This window comes from Microtus ochrogaster, unplaced genomic scaffold, assembly GCF_000317375.1.
Source record: "Microtus ochrogaster isolate Prairie Vole_2 unplaced genomic scaffold, MicOch1.0 UNK45, whole genome shotgun sequence".
In the NCBI taxonomy this organism is placed as follows: Eukaryota; Metazoa; Chordata; class Mammalia; order Rodentia; family Cricetidae; genus Microtus; species Microtus ochrogaster.
The window spans coordinates 1,514,906-1,522,573 of record NW_004949143.1 but is presented as its reverse complement, the minus strand read 5'-3'; the positions used below and the strand labels follow the sequence as shown (position 1 = coordinate 1,522,573).

Here is a 7,668-nt window from a genome sequence, read left to right as displayed (position 1 = left end):
TGTAGAGCTCAACAAAAATCAATAAAAACTCTAAGTATAAAAATATATTTAATTAATGTATTTATTTACAACCTGACCACTGTTTCTTCTCCTTCCTCTCCTCCCAGTCCCTTCCCCATCTTCCCATTGTGCCCCCCATCCATTTGTTCTCCATTTCTGTTCAGAGAAGGTTGGGTCTCCAATGGATGTCAACAAAACAGGTATATCAAGTTGAAGATTGGAGGAGGGAAGCCAGTATGAGGATAAGGGTCCCAAAAGCCAGCAGAAGAGTCAGAGACAGCCCCTGATTCCACTGTTAGGAGTCCCAGAAGAAGATCAAGCTACACAACTGTAACATTTATGCAGTGGGCCTAGGTCAGTTCTAGGCAGGCTCCCTGCTTGTTGGTTCAGTCTCTGTAAGCCCCTATGTGTAGTGATATTTCATTTGTATTTTAATAAATAAAGTTTGCCTAAAGATCAGAGAGTAAGCTACCTGTCGCGGCCGCCATCGGAGAGGAGCAGCCATGGCCCTGCGCTACCCCAATGGCCATGGGCCTCAACAAGGGCCACAAGGTGACGAAGAACGTAAGCCGAGGCACAGCCAGCAGCGCGGGCGCCTCACAAAGCACACCAAGTTCGTGCGGGACATGATCCGGGAGGTGTGCGGCTTCGCGCCATGGAGCTGCTCAAGGTGTCCAAGGACAAGTTCATCAAGAAACTGGTGGGCACACACGTAGGCGCCAAGAGGAAGCGGAAGGAGCTGAGCAACGTGCTGGCCGCCATGAGGAAGGCGGCGGCCAAGAAGGACTGATCCCCTCCCCGTTCTCAATAAACATTGCTGTGGCGAAAAAAAAAAAAAAAAAAAAAGATCAGAGAGTAAAACAGTCCCATTGTCCCATTGGTCAGCCTTACAGACCAGGCAGTGGTGATATATACCTTTAATCCTGGTAGCTACATAATCCCAGTAGTGTGGTAGTGATTCCAAAACCAGTACCACATAAACCTGGCAAGGTGTTGCACATCTGTAATGCCAGCACTCAGAAGATGGAATCCAGAGGATCAGGAATTCAAGCCAATCCTTGACTATATAACAAGTTTGAGGCCAGCTTGACATATTTGAGACCATGTCAAAAATATTGCTATGTTTTCAGAGTCCTAACTAGGATGCTGAGAGCAGGGAAGGGGAGGGGAAGGGAAGAATAAGTCCTCAATATCTTCAGAGTGGAAGAGCTGAGCTAGAGCCCCATCCAGGGTACTTTTTCAGAGGACAACCGCAACAGCAACCGCTTAGTTGCAAACAATCCAGTGGGGACTCTGCTTGTGAATTTGATTGCAATAGACCCACAAGACCAATTCACAGTAAGGGAGTTTGGTGGGGGTTACTTAAGAGCAGAGCAATTTGGTTCATAATACAGAATTCAGCAGGAGCTAAGAGGTGGTGATGGGATGAGTCCTCTCAATAACCCACAGACAGGGAAACTACTGAGTTTCTGCAGAAATAAAACACAGACCTGATTACAGAGCTACTACGCACAGACTTGAAGTTATAAGTTATAGGTTAGGAAGCAGACAGTCCATAAAGCTTACTCTTACTGTAACTGGATAACCATGTTTCCCTGGGAGGCCTGCCCTTTTCTGAATACAAATGAAGGAGGAGTAATGGGGGAGTGCAGAGGGGAGGTTGAGGAAAGGGAATAGGAGGAGAGGAGGGAAGGGGAACTTCAGTCAGGATGCAAATAAATAAATTTATAAAAATAAGTTGTACAATTGTGGAGGTGAATTAGGAAGGAAGAAAGCAGCATTGTGGACATAAAAAACAAGGGAAACATGAAAAGGGAACATTGTTTGAGTACACGGCATGTTTTCCTGCAATGAGGACACATAGAATGTGTGGCGCTTTCCACTCTACTTTTCTACCCAAGATAGGGCTGAACACAGTCAGGCAACAGCCAGTCATACCCAGCAGTCAAAATTAATGTGGACCACATGAAGAGAGCTCAGCTTTGGAAGGTGACAGAGTCCTGGAGCTGGGTGGTAGCAAGTCTACATGAGGGTGAATGTGCTTACTGACACTGAACTACATCCTTAAAATGCTTAAAACCTGGCCAGAAAGATGGCTCGTTGGTTAAGTGTTTGCTACATAAGCAAGAGGATCCAAATTTGAATGTTCATCACCCAGGTAAAAAGACAGGCATGGTTGTACATGGGCCTGTTAATCTGCATTTGTGTGGGTATAAGGTGGGTGTGGATATGGATCTGTGCATGCCACAGTGCGCGCGCGCGCGCACGTGTGTGTGTGTGTGTGTGTGTGTAAGTTAGAGAAAAATTTGTGGGTGTCAAGTTTTTCCTTCCAAATTTTGAGTCCTTGGGATCAAACTTAGTTACCAGGTTTGTCAACAAGTACCTTTCCAGCCCTTTCACCCCTTTTAAAAATGAATTTCTTTGTAGTTTGGCTACTTTATAATTTATAAAAAGCTGTAAGACAAGGGATAGAAAATATGCCAATGCAACTGTAAGACAGGCTCATTGTTTCTTTCCTGAAGGAAAAAGATACCTGGACCTCATATTGTGTGAGACAGTCAATATAGTTTTCTGTTCTTTTCCTTTCTGTCTTTAAAGTTGTATTCTTTCACAATTTTATATGTATATAGACTATACTTTGATCCTAGTTCCCTCCTCTCTTTACTCCATCTCATTCCCTCCCTTTCCTGCCAATCCCTTTCTTTCCTTCCCAACAAGTTCCTTCTTCAATGTCTTTTGATTTTTGTACACTATTGCATTTCATTAAGGTTCCTCGCATGAGCACACAAGCATGGGTGGAAGTTATTTACTCAAAAAAAGGGCAATGTACCCGTGGTTACATAATTAAGGAATATGTCTCTGCTTTCCCCAATAAGCATTAACTTTGTCCCAAGCACCTATGAGAGAGTATTGACGGACCCACTCGTATGCAGGTAACCACCAAGGTGACTGTGAGTTTACACAACAGCCATGTCTTGTCCGGTGTTTAGCTGGGTTAATTTGGTACTCTGAGGATGCTCCCATTCTCACCCATTTCTCCACTGCTGAAACATTCAATAAAAACAACCGAATCTATTTAACAAAATGCTGATGATAGTTACAGCTTAGTGGTGAGTATATGAAGGTTTGTTACACAACTCCATCTACATTTAAGTACATTTACGTTTTCATTGTCTAAAGGAAGTTGAGTTATCTTCTGGAATTTTGACTTCCTAGATATGGACTTCACATGTCTGGAGGAAATGGGGAGTGGGATGGAAAGATGACTCAGCTAATGACCATAGTTTAATCTCAGAACCCATGCAAAAAGATTGAGCATACAGGTATGTGGTCATAATCTTATTATCAGTGCGGCAGAGATGCAGGGATACCTGGGGCTCTATGACTTACCAATCTAGCTTACTAGGTGAGCTCCAGGCAAGTGAGAGGCACCATCTCAAAAAAAAACACCTTAGGAATCACATCATAGGCTATCTTTTGGTCTACATAGGCACATTCACATGCATGGATATGTATAAACACAGAAGAAGAGGGAGACAGAGAGAGGCAGAGAGACAGAGACAGAAGTGTCGTAGAACCAACTCATAGCTACTTTGGAGACTACAGTGTTAAATTTCCAGGAATTTTGTGAATTAGCTATTAAAAAATTAATTTTCACAGCTCACTTTTATAAATTTGTAGGTAAATAAATGATATTTATAGAAGGAAATGGACACCGAAACTCATTATTGCCTATTCAGTTGTGACATTTACTGTTATGTATGATGTTAATGTTATTTACATCTATACAACATCATACGCAATATATAGTGAGGTGCGCCAATGAACATCTCTTTCCAGCTCCAAGGCTAGTGATTGCTTGTGGTTTGAACTCATCAGTAGTGAGAATACTTCCATCATGAGAATTGGAGAACATAGTATACTGGGGCTAGGCTTACTGTCTACATTTAAAGTGATAATAGAAATAGTAGTAATTCAGATGAAACGGAAATGAGTTGTTTTCATAGTCTTTGCATTTCTGAGTGGCACCAAAAATGATGGAAATAGTCTAGCATTAGGAAACTATTGTCTCACTCGGCAAGTGTCACATACATGGATCAGAAATGAACACGTGGATTTTGGCCATACATAATGCTGAAGGAAAACGGTATTTGAGTTTAATGTATGCAACTGTAGGAAGGTGAACTAGAACTCACCTGGAGCCATGCATTAGATCTAATGACTGGAACATGACTGAGAAAGAGTTAGGAGGTAAAGAGGCATTGCCATTTATCAGAACATGCTTGAATGTCAGGCAGTGTTGGCTAGAAATAAAGAAGCTAAACAAACAAACAAACAAACAAACAAAACCAATGGATTCCTGAAGAATTCATTGTTTACATTCATAGCAAAGTATATTGTACATTGAATTACTCAGGGTATATGCACTACTATTCTGAGAAAAAAAGTATTTCCTGCAGAGAAAACAATTGTTAAATAAATCTAACAAATAAATGTAAGGCAAATGATGCAAGACTAGGGATTTAATTTTATTGCTGGCATGCTTCTCTGCTTATCTCTACCTTAATTTCTAGGTCACAAGGTTGAACTATTGTCTTCTTTTTCTGTTTATTAGATATAGAACTCATGAAAATGGAGAACTAGGCATCACGGTTTCAAAGTTATAAAATAATTCCTTTTAGTAGGATTGGAGAGATGGCTCAGTGGTTGAGAGCACTGACTGCTCTTCCAGAGGATCTGGGTTCAGTTCCCAACACCCACATGGCAGCTCACAGTCCTCTCCAGGGATCTGATACCTTTGTGCCAATGCACATAAAATAAATTGAAATAAATTAGTTTAAAAACCAACTCTCTTTTGTGACTCTGGAAGTCTTTGGAGATGACCAATGAACTTTTAACAGTCCTTTGGTTGAAAGCTACTGAAGTCAACAACATCATGGAAATTAGAAACAATTCAGCTACACTGGTGTTAATGAAGGTGAGTACTTTCTGGTATTCATATATCTGTATACATTCTTTTCTTATGAGAAACCTTTAAGTATGGATAGAATATAGTATAATAAATCCCCTATACTGATTTACAAGATTCAACACTTAACAATTTGTTGTAATAACAGGGGTCGAAGAATACCAGGCTAACTCCAAGACAAACCAATTGTATTTTTCTTTATTATATGGAGCAAACTCACAAAACAGGAACAAGAAGTCCAAACTCAGTTGTGTAACACGGAAACCACAGATATATATATATATATATATATATATATATATATATATATATATATATATATATATATATATATAGAGAGAGAGAGAGAGAGAGAGAACCCTGGGCCACCCGGCCTTTTTCTCGGGGTACCCAAAAGGTTATGCCTTAACATGGTCCCACCTCTTAAAAATTTTGGCTGACAGAGATTCCCCATCACCTCCCCCTTTTGTCTAAATAAGAGAGTTTCAAACCCAATACAAAACTATAGAAACAGATATCAAGTATAAAATTACAACCAACATAAACAATATTAAGCAAGGAACACATGATAAATGTTTTAATAAGCATTCTATTCCAAAGAGTCTAAGTCTTGCATTGGAAATGGCTTGGCTAAATCATAAGAAGAAGGTCACTGTGACTATCTAATTTTCAACCCCACTGAAGGCCTGAGAAGGGAGATAATATTACTTGAGTAGGCAGGAAGTGCAATTAAGCAGCTTCCAAATCATGCAGTATATGACAGAGACAACTGACTACCTGAACAATCACTCAAAGTCTCATTTGCAATGTTGAAGCCACAAACTTTGGCTGAGGTCTAGCATAACTGACAGACCATTTTCAGAGGCAGAAAAAATTTCAAAACCATCTTACCCTGTCTTGGCAAGGTTTGGCAGTCTTTTCCTTGTGTCCTGCTTATCCAGTCCTGATACCACGTACTTTGTCAGTGCTAGAGGCATGGGCAGTTCCTTGCCCAAAGGCCAATTGTGTCAAGAAGTCACACCCTAACCTGGTCCCACTTCTTAAAAATCATTGGGGGACAGAGATTTCCCATCAAAATTTCTTTGCTTGCTGTCCTCTTTTCCATTTGCCTGTTTGATGAGTACTTATACTGGCAGTTTAATACATGTCAGGTTCAAGGTTGGCAGTGTGACAGATTTGCCTAACCATTAGAGGAAGAAGCAATTTCTTTCTTTCTTTCTTTCTTTCTTTCTTTCTTTCTTTCTTTCTTTCTTTCTTTCTTTCTTTCTTCCTTTCTTTCTTTTTTTTTTGAGACAGGGTTTCTGTGCGTAGCAGTCTTAGCTGTCCTGGAACTAGCTCTTGTAGACCAGAATAGTCTCGAACTTAATGAAGATTCACCTTCCTCTGCCTCCCAAGTGCTGGGATTACAGGCATGTACCACCACTTCCTGGTGAAGAAATTTCTTAAGCCTAGTATACCCATCAGGGCCACATTTCCCGGCATATTCATGTGATTTCCAAAACTCGTCAGTACCAGTGACTTGAAGTTATGAGTATAAATTCTTGCTTCTAAAAACAGCACTTACATGTATATATGTTTGTGGTTCTGTCCATTTCTTAACTCTTTGAACAAAGCATGGAATAATATTTGTGGTTTTCTTTCAAATTCAAGTTTAATTTTTTTGAGTTTCCTTAGGCTGCATTTGAACTATCTACTTGCTCTTTAGACAAATTTGAATAGTGAAAAAAAAGAAAAGAAGTTCAGTGACTGGTCCATCCATCCAAGAAGAGATTAGAGTACTACAAACTTAAACATTTAGAGAAACACTTTAGCAACATTAGCATGTGTAAGAATCACATAGATGGGCAAATATGGGGCTGGGAGAGACAGCTCAAAGCTTAGGAGCATTTGCTTTTTCTTCCAGATGATCTGCGTTTAATTCCCAGCCTCTACATGGTAGTGACAATCATTTGTCACTCCTGTTCCAGGAGATCAAATGCACTTTCCTGGCCTCTGAGGAAACCACAGGCATGCATGTGGTGCTCAGACGTATGTGTAGACAAAATATTCATACCCAGAAAATAAATATATAAATGAATGTATCGTATAGGGAGCTGGCTAAAAATGTGTAGTTCTCAGGTGTCATCTGGTGCCAATATAATTAATTATGAACACAGCATCAGCCCTAGGAAGACACACTGAGGAACACAGGATTAGACCACAGAGAATGCCCACAAGAGCCAGTGAGGTCATGGCCAATGTTACTGCCAGCCTGCAAAACCAGGATCACTAATCAGTACCTGAGATGCTCTGCTCTAAGTGATCAATGTGATGTTGAGTGACCCAAGATAAAGGCATCACCACGACTGTGATCCAGTGAAAGCACCTGCATCATCAAAGAGAGGAGGAAGACCCAGCGTGGGGTCAGAGAGCTCACCAAGGGCACTGGTACTAGAGGTGTAGAAGGGTGTGGTGATGAATGAGGGCCTGGACTGGCAGCCACAAGCTCCATGCCAGTGCATTCCTGTCACATGTGCACGGAAACAAACAGACGGTGGCTTCCAACAGCCTGGGCCAGGAAGGAGGAGAAGTTACCTTTTCCCTGTGGCAGGTGGAATTCTGCAGATGATTTATTGGAATTCTTCCCAAAGGAGGAGCTACCCGAATAACCAGTAAAGCCATACTGAAGCGATGTGATATCACAGTTTCCTTTAAGAAGT

The 7,668-nt window shown here is 40.9% G+C and overlaps 1 pseudogene; it reads left to right on the top strand.

Moving 5' to 3' along the window:
• The first annotated feature begins 503 nt into the window (after positions 1–503).
• Positions 504–840, top strand: LOC102001978 (annotated as a pseudogene).
• The last annotated feature ends 6,828 nt before the right edge of the window (positions 841–7,668 follow it).